Source organism: Grammomys surdaster, unplaced genomic scaffold (genome assembly GCF_004785775.1).
Source record: "Grammomys surdaster isolate TR1022 unplaced genomic scaffold, NIH_TR_1.0 126076, whole genome shotgun sequence".
NCBI lineage: Eukaryota > Metazoa > Chordata > Mammalia > Rodentia > Muridae > Grammomys > Grammomys surdaster.
The window spans coordinates 5,682,621-5,703,892 of NW_021620885.1; the positions used below are offsets into that span (position 1 = coordinate 5,682,621).

Here is a 21,272-nt window from a genome sequence, read left to right on the forward strand (position 1 = left end):
ATTTAAACCCTTCTTGGCCAAGAATAATAAAATTATTTCAAAGATAAACAAAATGCTGTTGGATTAATGTCAACTGTACTAAGCCTAAACCTAGTATCAGCTTAAAGAACACTGATTTGTTTTTATTTCTGTGAAATTTTTGATATTATAATATGATCACACCATTTCTTGTTTCCCTTTTTTGCCTCCAAACCTACCAATAAACTCCTCCTTGCTCCTTTTCTAATTCAAGTTCTCTTTTTCCATTAAATATTTTTGCATATATATGTATTCATATATATGTATGTGCACTCACTGACACACACATACAGACATTCATAAATCTAAGAGCTTTAAATTCTGTTATCACATTTAATTTCTACATTATTTGAACCTTTGTAATTTTCTATTTCATTTGGGTTTCAATTTTGTAGGTCTTGTAGTATTTTCACTTAAAATGTTGCTAAATCCTGCAATAATTTTTTATTTTTAGATTTATTCTTCAATTTTCTTTGCAGAGTATGAATCAGTAGTTATTTTATTCTAAACTTAAACATTCATCCTTGCTAAATTTAAATGTTAGTTTTAAAATATATATTAATGTTAATTTTGAATTTTCGAAATCAGTTTTATTGTTTATAACTATGTGGTTACCATGTATACACGTTTGTGTACTGGTGTGTGAATGAGTGTTCAGGTACCCAATGAAGCCAGAGGTGATGACACCCTCGGGACTAGAGCTACAGGCCACTGGGAGACATCTGACTTAGGTGGCAGATGGATTCTGTAAAAGAACAGTGCATGCTCAAAACAAAATCTCAAGTTCTACTATTTAGTATTTTCCATCGGAAACCAGTATTATCCATACAGGAATAGATTTTGATGTTTACTCATTAATATATTTGCTTCTGATGACCTTTATATATTGTAAGCTTTTCAAACATATCAGAATAGACTCTAGAAAAAAGTGAGAAAAAATAAAAATATCTCCCCTTTTTCCTGATTTTTATTTTTTAGTTTATCCAACGACTTTATATATTTGGTAATGCTCAATAACAAGGTACACATACAATCAGAGGTGTTACCCAATACCCAACTAGATATATCAACTACCTTTGACTGCTAGAGACACACACACATCAGCTTCCATGTCCCCCCCCCCACCTCTCTCCTCTCTCCTCTAGCTCCTCCTCTTCCTCTCCTTACTCCTCGTCTTTCTTTCCTTACTCCTCCCACCTTAGCTCCTCCCAACTTGCAGGAAAAATTTCCTTCTACATTACAGTGGCCGATGTTTTCAGAAACCTCGGCTAACAGCAGGCTGGTCCAGGTTAGAGTCTCTGGGCAGAAACAGAAAGAAGTTGCAGTTGTGCTGCTGGGACTCCATCTTTCTTGTATTGGGCCCAGTCAGGAAGGTCTAGGTAGGTCTGGCCTCAGAGTTTCTCCAGAACTTTCCTGCTCCTCTGCCCTTGGTGCCATTCTTAAATTTTTCTGGGCAGTGTCTCTGTCCAGAACTGTAGCCGACCCCTCTTTAGCTTCACCCCAGTCCATGATTCTACACCAATCTCCAAGTGTTGTTCAAACTGGTTAAAATGGGGCCAAGGAGCAGCCCCTTGCCATTGGGGTTCCCTGTGCGTGCAAATTGGCTCCATTGGACCATCATGGTCAGGCTTAGCTGCTTCTCTTCCTCTGTGGCCTCTGGGAAGGCCAAGAGGGAACTCTCGTAAGTGAGGAAAGGACCTCCAAATACTAAGTAATTCTCAGACGAATGTTCAGCCTTCACCCAGGCTGGCTTGAACTTCACAAAACAACTGGGTGTATGCTGGAACTCGTACAGGAAAACAGGGCACCCAGCAACTTGAAGGTATTTTGAGAAGTTCAAGGTAGGAATGAAGAACTTGGTATCACCCAGTATTTCCTGGAAGGCATAACTTGTAGCTGATTCATCTGAGCCATTATCTAGGTATTCATCTATGACGGTGGGCGTGATCTCAGGGGACACTTCCACAAGGGCCAACAAGGGCCTTGAAATCTCCAAAAGGTTCTCCCGGCTAAAATGTTCCAACTTATCCAAGATATCCCAGATCTTGAATATGAGCCAGCCAAACTCATGGTTGTTGACTCCCAGGAGTTAAGGCACAGCGCGGAATCACTGGTCTGCTAGGAGCTTCTCCGGCCTTTGTAGGAAGAAGGAGTCATTTCTGTGTAGGAAATGACCACATTTTTCTGCCTGATAAGGTCCTTTCCTTTCTTCTACAGCAAACACTCTACCAGCTCAGCTGGGGATCCGCAGCTACAGGCCACAGAATTGGCAAAGTTCTGAGCTTCAGGTCATGCATTCAACTCTTTCAACGCCTTGATTGTGACAATCCCACTCTGGGATATGGCTCTGTGGAAGACCCCAGCAGACATTGGAGACAGGAGCAGGGACAAGACTATAAAGCCACCAGTGGAGTTACCAAAGATTGTGGCACAGTTGGGATCACCCCCAAAGGGGGCTATGTTCCACTGGATCCAGCACAGAGCAGCCACCACATCCAGGAAGCCCCTGTTTCTCAGCATGTGCTTGTCCCTGGCTAGGGACAGGGAGAGGCACTGCTTAGCTTAACATAACTTTCAAGACATTTTTTTCTTCCACACTGCACATCTGCTTTGAGTCCGTCACCAGAGCATTGAGCACTTCTCTGCTTCCCAGTCCTGGCTTGGCTGTGAGTTGCCAATGGCACCTGAGGAAGCCAAAGATCCCAAGGCGATACTGGACAGTCACAACTACCACATCCCCATAGGCAGCCAGGGCTGATCCATCCTGAGAGGTGGCAGAGCCAACTATCTGAGCGCCTCCATGGAACCATACCATGACCAGCCTCTTGGCGGCTGCAGTGGTCTCAGCGGGGCTGTAGATGTTGAGGGTTAGGCAGTCCTCAAAAATAGGGAAGATTTGAAGCTTTTCGTTGAGAGTGATTCTGCTGCTTGTCATTCTCTCTACATCCTGTAGGCACATCGGAGGATTGATGCTGGCATCCCTCACACCTTCCCAGGGCTGTGGTGGGAGTGGAGCTGAGAATCGAAGAGGTCCCAGTGGTGCCTGAGCAAAGGGAATGCCCAGGAAGACATTTACCATATGGTCTGATCCTTTACATCCATCTCCCAGCCTCGAACACGACCCAAGGGGGTATGCACTTCAGGCTGAGTGATTTTGCATACTGGGATGGGGAGAGAGGGATCATTGGGTGAGTCTGCAGCCTCCACGAGGGGATAGATGAAACGATGGACTTTTAGAATGAAGGAAGACTTGCTTCTCCACCGTCTATTTGGTGAGGTACTATTCTGAATACTCTGCCCAGCATCATGGCTGATCTCTCCTGCAAGTGGTTACCTTCATGATTAGTATTTGTTTTTGAGACAGGTCCATCCTGGCCTTGAAAGTGCTAGGGAAAGGAGGCTGAACTTTTTCTTTTTTTATTGGATGTTTTATTTACATTTCATATGTTATCCCCTTACCCCATCCCCCTCCACAGGAACCCCATATCCGCTCACCCCTCTTTCTGGTTGTCTGTGGATGTACCCCTAACTACCACCCCCATTCTCACCTCCCCAACCTCAAATTCTCACCCCTGGAGTGTCTGGCCTTCCTGAGACCAAGGATCTCTTCTCCCACCTATGCCCAGCAGGGCCCTCCACCATTACATATACAGCTGAAGCCATGGATCCCTCCCTAAGTGATCCCAGCCTGGTTGTTTAGACCCTGGGAGCTCTGGTTGGTTGATATTGTTGCTCTCCTCATGGGGCTGAAAACCCTTTCAACTACAACAGTCTTCACTCTAACTACTCTATTGGGAACCCCATGATCAGTTCAAAGGCTAGCTGTGAGCATCTGCCTCTGAATATGTCAGACTCTTGCAGACCTGTGAGGAGACATCTATATCAGGCTCTTATCAGCATGCACTTCCTGACTTCCACATCAGCATCTACCTTTGGTGACTGCACCTGGGATGGATACTCAGGTGGAATGGTCTTCAGATGGCCCCTCCTTCAGTTTCTGTCCCTCACTTTGTCTCCATATTTGCTCCCTTGAGTATTTTGTTGCACCTTCTAAGAAGGCCCACTTGGTCTTCTTTCTACATGAGCTTCATGTGGCCTGTGAGTTGATTCTTGGGTATTTGAAGGTTCTGGGCTAATATCCAATAATCAGTGAATGAATACCATGTGTGTTCTTTTGTGATTGGCTTACCTCACTCAGGATGATATTTTCTAGTTCCATCCATTTACCTAGGAATTTCTCAAATTCATTGTTTTTAATAGCTGAATAACACTCCATTGTGTAAATATACCACATTTTTTGTATCCATTCCTCAGTTGAAGGACATCTGGGTTATTTCCAGCTTCTGGCTATTATAACTAAGGCTGCTATGAACATAGTTGAGCATATGTCCTTGTTATATGTTCGAGCAACTTCTGGGTATATGCCTAGGAGTGGTATAGCTAAATCCTCAGGTAATGCTATGTCCAATTTTCTGAGGAACCACCAGACTGATTTCCAAAGTGGTTGTACCATTTTGCAGTCTAACCAACAATGAAGGAGTGTTCCTCTTTCTCCACACCCTCGCCAGCATCTACTATCATCTGAGTTTTTAATCTCAGCCATTCTGACTGGTGTGAGATGGAATCCCAGGGTTGTTTTGATTTGCATTTCCCTGACGACTAAGGATACTGAACATTTCTTTAGGTGCTTCTTCGCCGTTTGAGTTTCCTCAGTTGAAAATTCTTTGTTAAGCTCTATTCCCCATTTTTAATAGGGTTATTTGGTTGTCTGGAGTCTAATTTCTTGAGTTCTTTGTATATATTGGATATTAGCCCTCTATCAGATGTAGGATTGGTAAAGATCTTTTCCCAATATGTTGGTTGTAGTTTTGTCCTATTGACAGTGTCCTTTGCCTTACAGAGACTTTGCAATTTTATGAAGTCCCATTGGTCAATTCTTGACCTTAAAGCATATTCTACTGGTGTTCTGTTCAGGAACTTTTCCCCTGTGCCCAAGTATTCGAGGCTCTTCCTCACCTTCTCTTCTATTAGTTTCAGTGTATCTGGTTTTATGTGGAGGTCCTTTATCCACTTAGACTTGAGCTTTGTAAAAGGGGATGAGAATGGATCAATTTGCATTCTTCTACATGTTGTCCTCCAGTTGAAACAGCACCATTTGTTGAAAATGCTGTCCTTTTTCCCCTGGACGGTTTTAGCTCCTTTATCCAAGATCAAGTGACCATAGGTGTGTGGGTTCATTTCTGGGTCTTCAATTCTATTCCATTGATCTTCCTGCATGTCTCTGTACCAATACCAGGTAGTTTTTATCACTATTGCTCTGTAGTACAGCTTGAGGTCAGGGATGGTGATTCCTCCAGAAGTTCTTTTATTGTTGAGAATAGTTTTTGCTATCCTGGGTTTTTTATTATTCCAAATAAATTTGAGAATTTCTTTTTCTAATTCTGTGAAAAATTGAGTTGGGATTTTAATGGGAATTGCATTGAATCTGTAGATTGCTTTTGGCAAGATGGCCATTTTTATTATATTAATCCTGCCAATCCATGAGCATGGGAGATCTTTCCATCTTCTGAGATATTCTTCGATTTCTTCTTCAGGGACTTGAAGTTCTTGTCATACAGGTCTTTCACTTGTTTGGTTAGGTTCACACCAAGGTATTTTATATTATTTGCGACTATTGTGAAGAGTGTCCTTTCCCTAATTTCTTTGCAGTCTGTTTATCTTTCATGTAGAGGAAGGCTACTGATTTGTTTGAGTTGATTTTATAACCAGCCACTTTGCTGAAGTTGTTTATCAGGTTTAGAAGTTCTCTGGTTGAAGTTTTCAGGTCATTTTAGTATACTGTCATATCATCTGCAAATAGTTATATTTTGACTTCTTTCTTTCCTATTTGTATCCCTTTGACTTCTTTTTGTTGTCTAATTGCTCTGGCTAGGACTTCCAGTACTATATTGAATAGGTAGGGTGAGAGTGGGCAGCCTTGTCTAGTCCCTGATCTTAGTAGGATTGCTACAAGTTTCTCTCCATTTAGTTTGATGTTGGCTACTGGTTTTCTGTAAATTGCTTTTACTATGTTTAGGTATGAGCCTTGAATTCCTGATCTTTGCAAGACTTTTATCATGAAGGGATGTTGAATTTTGTCAAATTCTTTCTCAGCATCTAGTGACATGATCATGTGTTTTTTTTTTCTTTGAGTTTGTTTATACAGAGGATTACATTGATGGATTTCTGAATATTGAACCATCCCTGCATTCCTGGGATAAGACCTACTTGATCATGATGGATGATTGTTTTGATGTGTTCTTGGATTCAGTTTGCTAGAATTTTATTGAGTATTTTTGCATAGATGTTCATAAGGGAGTCTGAAGTTCTCTTTCTTTGTTCGGTCTTTGTAAGGTTTGGGTATGAGTGTAAGTGTAGCTTCATAAATCGAATTGGGTAGTGTTCCTTCTGTTTCTATTTTGTGGAATAGTTTGAAGAGAATTGGTATTAGGTCTCCCTTGAAAGTCTGATAGAATTCTGCACTAAAACCATCTGGTCCTTGGCTTTTCTTTGGTGGGGAGACTTTTAATGATTGCTGCTTTTTCCTTAGGGGTTATGGGACTGTTTAGATGGTTTATCTGCTCCTGGTTTAACTTTAGTACCTGGTATCTGTCTAGGAAGTTGTCCATTTCATCCAGGTTTTTCAGTTTTGTTGAATATAGGTCTTTGTAGTAGGATCTGATGATTTTTTGAATTTTTTCTGTTTCTGTTGTTATGTCTCCCTTTTCAGTTCTGATTTTATTAATTTGGATACTGTCTCTGTGCCCTCTAGTTAATCTGGGTTGTGGGACTTCGTGAGGGTTTCCTGGGTCATAGTTGAGCAGGTGCCAAGAACCCAGAGACTCTGCGTGAGCACCAGCAGGAGTTCCGCACCCCCCCCCCAGAATCCAGGGTCCTAAAAAGCAGTCATGTCTTCATAAAATTACATTGTTCAGTCACAAAGGCCAAACTATAGGCCTCAGGCCTTAGGGATTTCCATACTAATGAAGGACAGAGGGCAGAGCAAATTAAGCATGCCTCCCCCAGATCCTCCCCCAATCCTCCCTCTTTCTCTCTCCCTATATAAGTCGGGACTGCCCTGAGTTCTGGGGGGTACGCCTAGATCAATCCACCATCTGCCATGACAATAAACCTTTCTGGAACCAAGGACTTCCTTGTGTCATTGGGGCCTGCAACCGCCAAGGCCTCCAGCTGCTGGAACCATAGGATTCCTCCCGAATGTGGGACCTGCTGCTGCGTGGAATCCCCTCCTGGCCCCCACCGCTGTGGTGGTCTCTAAATTTTCCCCACACTGGCTAAGGGTTTATCTATCTTGTTGATTTTCTCAACGAACCAGCTCCTAGATTTGTTGATATTTTGTATTGTTCTTTGTGTTTCTATTTGGTTGATTTCAGCCCTGAGTTTTATTATTTCCTGCCTTCTACTTCTCTTGGGTGTATTTGCTTCTTTTTGTTCTAGAGCTTTTAGTTGTGCTGTCAAGTTGTTAGTGTGTGCTCTCTTCAGTTTCTTTTTGTAGGCACTTAGAGCTATGAGTTTTCCTCTTAGCAGTGCCTTCATGGAGTCTCACAAGTTTTGGTATGATGTGTCCTCATTTTCATTACATTCTAAAAAGTCTTTAATTTCTTTCTTTATTTCTTCCTTGACCAAGTCATCATTGAATACAGTGTTGTTTAGTTTCCATGTGCACATGGGTTTTCTATTGGTTTTGTCATTATTAAAGACCAGTCTTAGTGTGTGGTGATCTGATAAGATGCAAGGGATTATTTCAATCATTTTGTATCTGTAGAGGCCTATTTTGTGACCAGTTATATGGTCTATTTTGGAGAAGGTACCATGAGGTGCTGAGAAAAAGGTATATTCTTTTGTTTTAGGATCAAATGTTCTATAGATATCTGTTAAGTCCGTTTGGTTCATAACTTCTCTTAACTTCAAAGTGTCTCGGTTTAGTTTCTGTTTCCATGATCTGTCCATTGCTGAGAGTGGGGTGTTGAAATCCCCCACTATTATTGTGTGAGGTGTAATGTGTGTTTTGAGCTTTAGTAAAGTTTCTTTTATGTATGTAGGTGCCCTTGCATTTGGAGCATAGATGTTCAAAATTGAGAGTTCACCTTAGTAAACCTTCATACCTTTGACGTGTATGAAGTGTCTTTCCTTATCTTTTTTGATTACTTTGGATGAAAGTCGATTTTACTTGATATTAGAATGGCTACTCCAGCTTGTTTTTGGGTCCATTTGCTTGGAAAATTGTTTTGCATCCTTTATTCTGAGGTAGTGTCTGTCTTTGTCACTGAGGTACATTTCTTATATGCAGCAAAATTCTGGGTCTTGTTTGTGTATCCAGTCTGATAGTCTGCGTCTTTTTATTGGGGAATTGAGTTCCTTGATGTTAAGAGATATGAAGGAAAAATGATTGTGGCTTCCAGTTATTTTTGTTATTAGAGGCAGAATTATGTTTGTATAGCTATCTTCTTTTGGGGTTGTTGGAAGATTACTTTCTTGCTTTTTCTAGGTTGTAGTTCCCTCCTTGGGTTGGCGTTTTCCATCAATTATCCTTTGAAGTGCTGGGTTTGTGGGAAGATATTGAGCAAATTTGGTTTTGTCATGGAATATCTTTATTTCACCCTTTACAGTGATTGAGACTTTTGCTGGGTATAGTAGTCTGGCCTGGCATTTGTGTTCTTTTAGGGTCTGTATGATGTCAGTCCAGGCTCTTCTAGCTTTTATAGTCTCTGGTGAGAAGTATGGTGTAATTCTTATAGGTCTGCCTTTATATGTTACTTGACCTTTTTCTCTTATGGCTTTTAGTATTTTTTCTTTGTTTTGTGCATTTGATGTTTTGGTTATTATATGACTGGAGGTTTTTCTTTTCTGGTTTAGTCTATTTGGTGTTCTGTAGGCTTCTTGTATGTTTATGTGCATCTCGTTCTTTAGGTTAGGGAAGTTTTCTTCAATAATTTTGTTGAAGATATTTACTGGCCCTTTAAGTTGAAAAACTTCACTCTCATCTATACCTGTTATCCTTAGGTTTGGTCTTCTCATTGTATCCTGGATTTCCTGGGTGTTTTGGGTTAGGTGGTTTTTGCATTCTGCATTTTCTTTGTCAATGTTTTCCATGGTATCTACTGCACATGAGATTCTCTCTTCTATCTCTTGTATTCAGTTGGTGATGCTTGCGTCTATGACTCCTGATCTCTTTCCTAGGTTTCTATCTCCATGGTTGTCTCCCTTTGAGATTTCTTTATTGTTTCTATTTCCATTTTCAGATCCTGAATGTCTTTGTTTAATTCTTTCTTTATGTTTTCTTGCAGTTCTTTATGGGATTTCTGTGATTCCTCTTTAAGGGCTTCTACCTGTTTATTTGTATTCTCCTGTATTTCTTTAAGGGAGTTACTTATGTCCATTTTAAAATCCTCTATCATCATCATGAGAAGTGATTTTAATTCTGAATCCTGCTTTTCTGGTGTGATGGAGTGTCCAGGGCTTGCTATATTGGGAGAACTGTGTACTGATGATGCCAAGTAACTTTGATTTCTGTTGCTTATGTTCTTGAGCTTCCCTTTCGCCATCTGGTTAACTCCAGTGTTAACTGCTCTTGCTGTGTAAGACTGGAGTCTGTCTTTCCAGTTATCTTGCTAGTGTCAGAGCTCCTCGGAGTCCAGATGTCTCTGCAGTCTTACGATCCTAATCTCCTGGGTGGAAGAACTTCTGGGAGTCAATCCACCTCTGGGATCTGGAAATCCTTCTGCTCTGGGTTCAGTGGTTCCTCTAGGATGGCTCAGGATATGATGTCTCCACAAGTGCTAACCAGTTAGGTGTCTGCTGCTCTGAGTGCAGTGGCTCCTCTAGGATGGCTCAGGATTCAGTATCTCCACAGGAGCAGACCAGCTATGTGTCTGCCCCAGCCAAAAAGCCTTTTTCCTGATCTTAAGGGAAATTTTTCCATTTATTCATCCAGAAGCATGATACAAACAACTTTTTAATAATTGTTTACTTTACACTGAATACTTTTTTCTATTTACTTACAGTTTGTATATAGAAGTATGGATTTTGTCTACACAGTTTGATACATATGAGATTATAATTCATTTTCTTGAATGTTGAAGACACACATTTGATCATGATCTACTTTAGTTATGTATTTAATTATACTATATTAGCAGATTTCATACATAAATTCTGAGTCTTTGTTAATGGGAATATTCATTATATCTTTATTATGTAATAATCTCTGAGTGTTTTCAAAAACAGGGCAGAGCAATTCTGAGTATAAAGTGAGATTCAAGGATGTTTATTTGACCTTTATATCCTGGATACATTCTGGATATATTTTCTCTTTCAATTTCTTAAAAATGTTCAAGTGAAAAACTCCATATATAATATACTCTTTGTAGAGATATTTTACGTTCTAACTCAAATTCATTTACAGATACAGATTTATTCAAATTTTTATGCTTCTTAGATCCTAATGGCAAGCTACTCTTGCACATATGTACTAACACACCCCATAAACTGAAATGCTGTGCATTATGTGTGTATGTATAAACTATTTTCCTTCCTTCCTACCCATCTCTCTAGGCTCTGTAATGTTTGTTTTTTTTCTTTTTGTTTCCAAATGGAAACTTCTATTTTTCTCAACACATCTTTTTCTCTATAAATTATATAAATCTTCCAAAATCATGGTATTTTGTTAGTGTTTCTGTTGTTTCAAATAATCTTTATGTAATACTAATTATACTTATTGTATTTATCCATTTACTTTTGCTGCTTTGTGTCTACTATTTATACCCAAATTGTATAACTCAAGCATGAATTTAAACTTTTGTTCTTTCTAATATTAACACTTAAATATTCAGAATTTTCACAAGTAATAATAGAATTTCTTTAATGTAATATGTGAAATTATTTTTATTTATGTATATAATTATATAATTATTGTTTTTGTCACTATTTACAGTGTGAAGAGACACCATGAAACTCTTATGAAGGAAAGTATTTAATTATGGCTTGCTTCCAGTTTCAGATGTTTAGGCCATATCCTCATGAAAGGGAAGCATGGCAGCATACAGGCAGACATGGTGCTGGAGAAGTAGCTGAGAGTTCTATATTCAGATCTGCAGGCAGTAGAAAGAGCTATTAGGCATGGATTGGGTGTTTGAAACCCTCAACGCCCACCACCTGTGACACAATTCCTAACTAAGCACTTAAATCTATGAGTTTATGGGGAACAATCTCATTCAAACCACCAAATATATTTTCATTTTTATCAAATTTTGTTTATTTGCATGACAGTAATATTTTAATAGTTATAGTGTTTAAAGATACAGAATTCCAAAGGATATATGTTTGTGGCTGTGTGTGATGTTGTTGTTTCTTTACATGTTCCTTTGTAATATAGTGATATGTTCTGTTGTATTATAGTATAGTTACTTGAGATTTATTAGAACTCCTCATTGTCTATCTCAGTAAATACATCACTTTTACTTTAAAATAATATACATATCATGTAATTATTGACAGTTGAGAACAATAAATATCAAATGAGTCAGGTACTAATGCTAACTTAATGAATTTTTTCCATTAATTAGACAAAATACTAACAAAACTGTAGAAATTGCTAGAAATGTTTTAAGGTCTTATATCTTTACCTCATTATGCATGAGTTTTAATGTCTATATTTCAAAAATAAAATATTGATACATAGACACAAGAACTTCATCATAAACACCAGTCCAGTTTGTAATTTAAAATGGACATTTTATTTCTCAGATTTCTTACATAGAAAAACACTAGGTCTTAAATTGTGATTTTTTATATGCATAAAATTTCATTTCAGTTTAGCTTTTCTCTGTATTATTAGCCATGTGTAAGTTTTATAATTTTTGTATACATTGCATTCTCACTTTGAATTGTATTTAATGTGATCCTAAAAATTATATACTCTTAAAGGAGAAAATATGTTCTTAACCCTTTTGTGTCATATGTGATATAACTGAATAAATAAGCGTGGATCTATGTCAGATTTCACCAAATATTGTCAGGAAGTGAGGGATAATTTCGATCTAACCTTAAAATAGCAACTTATTATACAGCACGGATTAAACTCAGCATGTGTAGGCCTTACATGCTCATACATATTTGTTAAAATAAAAATAATTCTTACATTTTAGAGCATACTTTAATAACAATTTTTATATGTTATAGTATTCAATTCATGTATAATGACAAGGAAAGTTGCTAATTTATTGTGGTTTAATTTTTAGTGCAAGTAGGAAGTATTCATTTCATCCTACTTTTACATTACAAATATTATAATTAAAGGAAATGAATACCTGTATTAAAAGGTACTAAAGTAAAACAATGTTGCAGGTAACATTCATTGTACATGTACATATTTCATTTGCTTGGATTCTGACCAATCATTAAAATGACTATTAAAGCTTATCATCATAAATCACAATTTTTCTATCAAACCTATGATTTTAAGATATAAGCTAATTATTTTGAAATAAACATCTTTAATGTGTAGGGCAGACTATTTCTCAATTATTATGTATTTTTGTTAAAAATAATGAACAAATAGGTGGTAACAATGATTTTTATGACATTATAAATAAATTGATATTATCCAGAACACAATAAATTGAGATGTGCATTGTCTCTCTATATAAAAGTTTTTAATCACTGTAGAGAGGGCAAAGTAACTTGCTCAGTCCAGTTACTAACAACCCTAGATCGTTGTACTTCAAGTCTGATCTCTTGAATCTTCATGTCTTTTTGAAATCTCTTTATTCTGTGATCAAACAGTCGGAATATACTTTTTGAAAGTAATATTAAAGGTTTGTCTCTTTTTTTCACATCAAAATGATGAATCATACTGAAGTTAAAAAAATCACAAAAGTTCACTTCATTTTCAAAATTCATAAATAATATTTCTGCATTAATTCTTCATAGCCAAGCAAGTTATTATAGGGTCAATCATATTTGGTGCATGTGTACATGTATATGAGCAAACAGTTCAAGTATGTGTTCTTTATGTTATCAATTTTCTTGAAGTAGAAAAATGTTTATTTTTAAAAGGAGAACAAAATGCAAGATGTAATAGCCATAACCTTTATTCTCCATGACCAAAATTACTCTTCAAGCTATTGATGTAACTTTATAAAGTCAGTCACAGAAAGAAAGTTATCATGTGGCCACCTGCACATGTGTTACATAAAAGGTGATGTTACAAAAGTAAAGTGAAAAAGTTTAAATTCCTTAGATTAGCTATACTATTAAAAACCACTTATTATTTCTTATTCTTAGGAAATTGCCAAATAAATTTGTTGCATTTATTTGTTTCATAGAAGTTTTCTTTTTGCCAAATTTCAATGGCAGTTTGAAGGTCATGATAATCTCTGAAGGTCAGTTGTTGAGCTGCAGTCCAGTGCTTCTGCTATAAGCTAAGATGAACTGGGAGTTTTACTGCAACCTATTTCAATCAGGGGTTGCTTCGTGAATAACCAAGAAATATCTCGCAAATACTTCTAGGTTCTACTTTCCTAAACCAAAGGTGTGATGGTGTTCATTCAACCATGGCTATTCGACTTAAAACTGTTATTATCAGATAGAAAACATGAAGGTCAGCTCAAAGGTGCAGGAACTTTAAAGGGATCAACCACTCAGCCAAATATATGCACATTTAGTTTGTGATTTGTCAAAATAAATCATTTATACTCTTCAATTGAATCTCTGGTGTCAAAGATGAGTGAGCACAGTAAGAACAGAAAACAACTGCTTTGTCCCAGGGTTCTTAACTATCCTATTTTATTATCGGTATATCAGACTATTGCCTTCATTTTTCTTATGGAAACTGTCTATTGACTTCTCTGACCTATAATAAAGTGGCATGGCATTTGCACCTCAGGAAAGCAGGACTTCAAACTAATCAATTTTAAGAAAAAAGGCAAGAACCGGAGGGAGGGAAGAAAAAGATGAAGAAGAGTTAGACTAATGCTATTTTGTGGGTAAATATATGGTACCACCAAAATTAAATACTTGTTAAAAGGGTGAGTGCTATTGAAGTTAACGGTTTGTAGTTTCATATTTAAAGACTATTCGTTTTACTTATCATAAAGTCATTAAGACTTTAATAATTTACTTACAGATATGTAAAAGAATTTAGTGAACTAAGACCTTTCTGATATGGTAGTTCTTCCGAATTTTTTTTTTCTCTTCTGGCTTTCTATTCAGAACAAAACACCCATACTGATACTAGTGGGTAACACTGTAAAATTGTATTATCCTATAAAACTGTATGGACATAAATCATATAATTATCTATCCTATTTTCTTCTATACAACAACAACTAAATAATACATTGATTATAACACAAGGGAAGAAGAGTTAAATCTTTTGATACAGATTCAAAATTACATTTGGGGTGGGGAGAGATGTTCTAGGTAATAAGATTGATACCAAACCTATAATCTTTCCACCTATCTTTCTATATATAGTATAGCAACATACATCAACATGCCTGAACACTCAGTTGTTTTTCAGTAGATGGTATGCTGGCTAATTTTTTTCCAAAGGACTAATTTACCTGATATAAACTAGAATCATCTGAAAAGACTAGACCTCAACTAAAAAATGTCTGCATCAGCTGGCTTGTAGGTAATTCTGTGGGATATTTTCTTAACAAATGACTGATATATGAGGCCCCACATCTCGATATGTGGTGCCAAGCTTCACCAAATGAACCTTTGGGGAATAAGAAAGCAAGGTGAAACTGCCAAGTATACCCTACCAGCAAGCAACTATCTTCTGTTGTCTGGGCTTCAGCTACTTTCTCCTGGTTTCTGCCTTGCTTAAGTTTGTGCCTTGAATTCCCTCAATGATGGGCTGTGGTAGGGATACTTAAGCTATAATAAACTATTTTCTTCCCAAGTTGTTTGTAGTCATGGTATTCATCAGATGTCAAAAGCAAACCAAGACATCTAGGTAGTTTGGTATAAACTTTAAGTGTCAAACTAAATGGAAAAGGAAATGATAGTTTAGTACCAAAATGATCTCAGAAAGAGGATTATTTCTTCTTCTCATCAAGGATGTGTCTATTTCACTTTCAGTGGAGGCATTTTAAATGACATGCTATGATCATTCATGCTAAGGAACATGTATTTGAAATGAGATCACCTAGAGGCCATCTGCTTTCTTATATCACAAGTGAATCATGGATCATTGATGGGTATGTTTATTTCTATTTTTTTTCTATATCACTTGAGTTCTTAGTCATTTAGATTAATCATTTTCACGATTTTGAAAGTAATACTGTGAAACTCCATCACCCCAACCATTCCACAGTCTAATTTACTCAAATATCAAATCTATTATTTTCTTTTGTTGTGATATGATCAATTGATGGTTACTATGATGGTGGAGTCTGTTTCTTTCAGGGATGTGCTCTCTATTTATTTCCCATGCTCCAGTCAATAGCACTATACCCATACTCATGCTGACATCACTAAGTGATGTCATATTAAACACACACACACACACGAAGTTAGGAAGAAAATATGGTGATGATATGGGTGGAGTTGGAGTGGAGGTAGTAAGGTTATATTTGATCAAAACATATTAGATATATGTAATAATATCTATTATATATAAATCCCGGCAGCAGCACATTCCTTGCTACCCACATCAATGTTCTGGATTCCTGAGTGAAAGACAAACACACCCTTTGTATTTTGATATGTTTTCATCAGCTCAAGAGATGGCCTACTTCCGTACCTCCATGTGGCTAACCCATCTCCCTCTGAAACCGAGTTATTACTTACACAATACTACATTCCATCTTGGCTGCCTTCTCTGGACCCAGTCGTGAGATGCACACATCTCTTCCCCAGCTCCTAAATGGTGGCCCTGCTCTCCTGCACCAGGCATGGCTACACCTCTCCTCCGCCTACCCTAGCATGGTAGCTCTCCTTCTCCTACTTCCTCTCTGTCCCTAACCCTGAAATCCTAAATGTCTTGCCTCTATTTGCTCTGTCCAGCCTTTGGCTGCTGGCACTTTTACTTACCAATCAGAAACAACTGGAGACAGGATCCCAGAAACTATGTTCATGCAGATGTTCTCATAAAAACAGTTTTGGGACAAAATTAACATAAGAATACAAACAGCCACAATACATGGACAAAATTTAGAAGCAATAAATAAAAGAAATAAATGGCTTAACATGTAAATTCAGGTAATATGAAAATCTTTCATGGTCAAGTCCTGTAACTCAGATGAGTCTAAATTCTGTAAAGTTGACAGTTAAACTAGCCATGAAACCCATCTTCAAGGAACACCAAGATGGTACATTATGTTTCCTCAAGAGGCAAGTCCAGACCAACTCCCCCCAAAAAACCCAAAAAGAAGCAAAAACAAAACAAACAAAAATATAAAAAAACAAACCAACCAAAAATCAAACAAACAACCCCTGCATTTCCAGTTAACTAGGTATTTATTTAGATACTCTCCAGGTTGTTATCGATATTTTTCCTATTAGCCACCAAGCAGCTACTTGTCTAGACTAGCATTAGTAGAAAAAGTTTCTGCCCAAGACATGCCTAAATTTAAAAGAGTTACTCTCACCTTTTGCAAAGCAAAGGATATGGAGTACGTTGTGAATACCAATGTGTACTTTAAAAAACTATTAGTAAAATTATAAGTTTCATTTTCAAAATAAGAAATAAGGCATAATACTTTCATTTAGGAGAGAGCATTAAGTATTTACAGGATGGAAATTTAAATCTAAGACAAAATGTTTTTTAATTTATAAAGTTTTAGATTACATTGTATTAGCACTCACCACATAGAAAATACTTTAAAACTTTCCCCTGTGTTCTTTTTATTCCATGAAATACACTTTAATTCATCTTCAAAAGGTATTTCATCCTCTGAGTTTTAAAGAGAACATGAAATAGATTCTATTCCTGTCTTGTCTCCCTAAGTTTAGCTCTCTCTTCTATTAAGTGATTAAAAAATAAATTTAAATATTCAACTTATTCATCTTTTAAACATGCCAAGGTTCTTCAACAATAAATTCCTTTTACTTATAGTTAGTTTCAATTACAAATTATCTTTGATTTGTTTCTTTTCTTGTCTGTGGCTTTTGACTGGAGCTAGAGATTGTGTTCTATGAATTCTTCTCTCAAACATGTAGTTCAATAAGAAACATCTTTGGAGATTAAAAATCATATAAAAAAAGAAAAAAGAAAAGAAAGAAAGACAGAGAGACAGAGAGACAGAGAGAGAGAGACAGAGAGAGAGAGAGAGAGAGAGAGAGAGAAAGAGAGAGAGAGAGAGAGGAGAAGAAAATTAATTCTTTCTTGCAAAGGCTCCTTAATTAGAAAAACCTCATTAAAAAAACAAATCATCATTTTTCTTGTTTTAATTTGAACGGAAAAGTGATTAAAATGGAAACATTCAAATCTTGTCCTTTTTAAGGCTAAGATGGCACAAATGTACTAAAGTAAATGTACTTTTCTTGACTGACAGGTGGTTCTATGTTTTTGTCTCAGACTATGGTGTTGGTGGTGACTGTACCCCACAACCATTGTGGTTTAATTTAGTGCTGTAAACTGAATCCAAGGTGAAGCCAGAGTTCAGTGCAGTAGACAAGCTAGCTATTAACTTTGCCAAGGAGCGTCAAGGCCAGCCTCTTAACAGGTATTATAGTGTGGTGTTTTAAACGTTTTTTATAAAGTTACTATCTGACCTGACCGTTCCAACTGCCTAGAGGAAAGTTAGGTCTGGTTGGAGTAAAAGTGGATGGATGGTAAATCACACCTTTAACTTGGCAATGGGAATATTCAGTGAAGCGCCTCAACTGTGATGTGTTTTCCTCACAGCTTTAGAATCTTCTTTTTTTATAGTTACCAGCCAGACCAGGAAGATTTACACTTGCAGTGTATAAAATGTGTTGTCTACTTCTTTATTATAATTATAAATATTTTTATTATTATCTTTAATCTTTTTTCACAGTCCAATCATTATATATCTCCCAGCTTTCCCTCCAACAGTTCTTTATCTCATTCCTCCACTCCCATCCCCCAAGAGGATATCCCCACGCCCCCACAGACCCCCAAACTCTGCCAGGCCTCACCATTCCCTAGGATCCTCAAGTCTTGTTAATATAATGTGCCTCCTACAGGAAACCTGAGGTCATCAACAGGATTTTCCAGACATCCATGTTAACCTTTTTAACAGAAGGACTTCCTGTTACCTGTAGGTCAGAGATCTAGGAAATAAGGCTTCAACATTCATGTTGCATTTTCTTCAATAATTTTTTAATGCTTTTAAGTATCTTAATTTTTTTCAATCTTCCACTCTTGTAAGGTAATATTTTAACTGTATCTTCATCACATTCTCTTCCTACCTGATTGCAAGTTTGAGATTGCTTAAACATGTTTAGCATCCACTTCCTCCTATTATCTCAGACCTACAAGAGGATTTTCCTACTTTTATTGTGTCTTTACTCTCAATACCATTCTACTTAACCTAATTCGATCATTAAAAGTGTGTCTTTGGGGCTGGAGAGATGGCTCAGTGGTAAAGATCAGCTACTACTATTCCAGAGGTCCCGAGTTCAATTCCCAGCAACCACATGGTGGCTCACAGCCATCTGCAATAAGGTCTGATGCCTTCTTCCGGTGTGTCTGAAGAGAGCAATGGTGTACTCATATATATTAAATAAATAAATAAATAAATAAATCTTTTTAAAAAGTGTGTCTTCACTTTTTAAAGAAGCGGTATAGCTTCAGGCATTTCTAGGATAAACAGTACTGCCTAAAAAAGAGCTGGACAAGGACAGCAGCAGTAAACATGATAATGTAGTTAAGAGAAAGATCTACAGGCAACTAAGGAATTATGAGGGAGAGGGAGAGGGAGAAGGAGAGGGAGAGGGGGAGGGAGTGGGAGAGGGAGAGACAGAGAGACAGAGAGGAGAGAGGGAAAGAGAGAGAGAGAAACAGAGAGAGACACACAGAGAGAGAGAATGAATCTCCTTCAGGAAAAGGAAAATCAATCGGTTATCCAATTCCAAGCAAAAGGTCAATACATACAAGAAATATTTTACAGACTGAAGAGGTTGTTTTTTTATATTTTTTGGATATATATATATATATATATATATATATATATATATATATATATATCAAATGAGAAAAAAGAGGTCATAAATCTGAAAGAGAGCAAGGAGGGGTATATATGAGAGTTTGGAGGAAAGGAAAGGCAGGAGGAATTGGTGTAATTATATTTTAAACCCAAAAATTAAATATGTGTGTATTTTTTTATTTTAAAGGTGTTTTTTTATTGCAACAGCAACTTTATAGATCTTCAAATGTAGTAAAAGAAACCTTGTCTACATTTAAGATGCTAAGCTGTGATAAATCACAGACAAAGAGATTGCTGCCACTACTTATTTTCATATCCCAGCAGTTTGCCTCCCTTGTCAGTCTTTTGGAGAGCTGTCTATCATCTTTCACTTACTCTTGAAAAGTGTCACTGGATTAAAAGAACTGAAGAAGGATTACTGTTCCTCGTCTCCTCTGTATTTCACTTATACAAAAATGTTTACCTCCAGCTGATGAATGCACACATATTCTAGGCCTAATTTTTGTTACATCCTCTAGAAATGCTATGAATTTCAGATTGTAAAATAAGAATATTTATTTATTTATTTATTTATTTATTTATTTATTTATCACTCCAGATTTAACCCCACCCCATCCACTTTCCAACTGTTCCACATCTCATACCTCAAATCCATCTGCCTGTCTCCACATTCCACATCCCACCTGACCTGTAAACTCCCTGGGGCCTCCAGACTCTTGAGGGTTAGATACATAATCTCTGATTGAACACAAACCCGGCAGTCTTCTGTTGTATATGTGTTGGGGGTCTCATATCAGCCGGTGTATGCTTCCTTTTTGGTGATCCAGTGTTTGAGAGATCTCAGAGGTCCAGATTAATTGAAACTGTGGGGAATACTAGCATTTTGAACTTTCTACTGTTTTAATATCAAATCAAGTGTTTTGATAATAGGAAACTTACTACATCATTTGTCATTAACAAAAAGTTCTGTTAGTAACATGTAGCAAATATAATTTAATTATTGAAGTAGACATTTGACTCATGTTTACAAAGAGAATTAATGGGTCATTATAAAATACAGCAAACATTAAATGTGAGTTTAAAGATAAAGTTTTGATTCTTAACCATTATAATTTCTTCACATGCTATATCCATGTTTTTATGAACGAAAGTTTAAATTTTGAGTCTTATTATATACATGTAAGCATGAATTTTTAAATATTAAAAACAAGTCTTAATTGTCTGTGTTTTGCAGTTGCTGCTTTCTGCTTTTAGAATATTGACAATCTCAGTACCAGTTTTATACCAGATCATATTTCTAATTGGTATATAGCACAAAAAATTGTTAAACCTAGTGACCCTTCATATGTTGAATGACTCCTCATTCTGTGTGGTCCCTCATTTGTATATTTCCAGACTGATATATTAATATAATAATTTTGAGGCTTTACAATAGGCATTCATATATGAAAAGTAGTTTCTCAAATATTACTAGCCATCTTAAAAATTTCATTTCAAATATATATCAAATTATTGCACAGAAACTTTATCAAGTCAAGAGGGTTATCTCTAACAGTAGAAATGAGAAAAAAATTTATTTTATTCTAAATTTAGAAATTAGAAAATTTTTGTGGATTTTAAGAATCAAATCCAACTTTAACAATTAATGATTCGCAGAATTTTATACATAGAGAGACTTTTAAGGTTCTCTGCTTAAACTTTTTTTTTTATTTTTAAACTGTGAAACAGAGGTAAAGTATGTATAAAAGTACCTTTTTTTTCACCAAATGTAATTTTCTGTACTTTCAGAGGCTTACTGCTGTACATGTTTATCCTTTTGGGTCTTTCTGAGCTCTGGTTAGTTCAACTTGCCTGTTCTAGCTCAAACTCCTCTCCCACCTGACTGAGTCAATAAGGCTTCTCTGAGAATCTATCTGAATTTCTCAGTCTGCTTTCTTATAGAACCCAGGACTGTTGTAGTAATTAATTAAAATCAGCCACTAGATCAAGCCGACTATCTAAGCTGCAGCAGCTCAGCCTAGCTCAGCCACCATGTTCCATGGCGAGAGGCCATGTGCATGCAGCAGCTAGAAC

The 21,272-nt window shown here is 36.8% G+C and overlaps 1 pseudogene; it reads right to left on the reverse strand.

Moving 5' to 3' along the window:
- Positions 1-1,409: 1,409 nt before the first annotated feature.
- LOC114611065 lies at positions 1,410-21,005 on the reverse strand (annotated as a pseudogene).
- Positions 21,006-21,272: the final 267 nt, after the last annotated feature.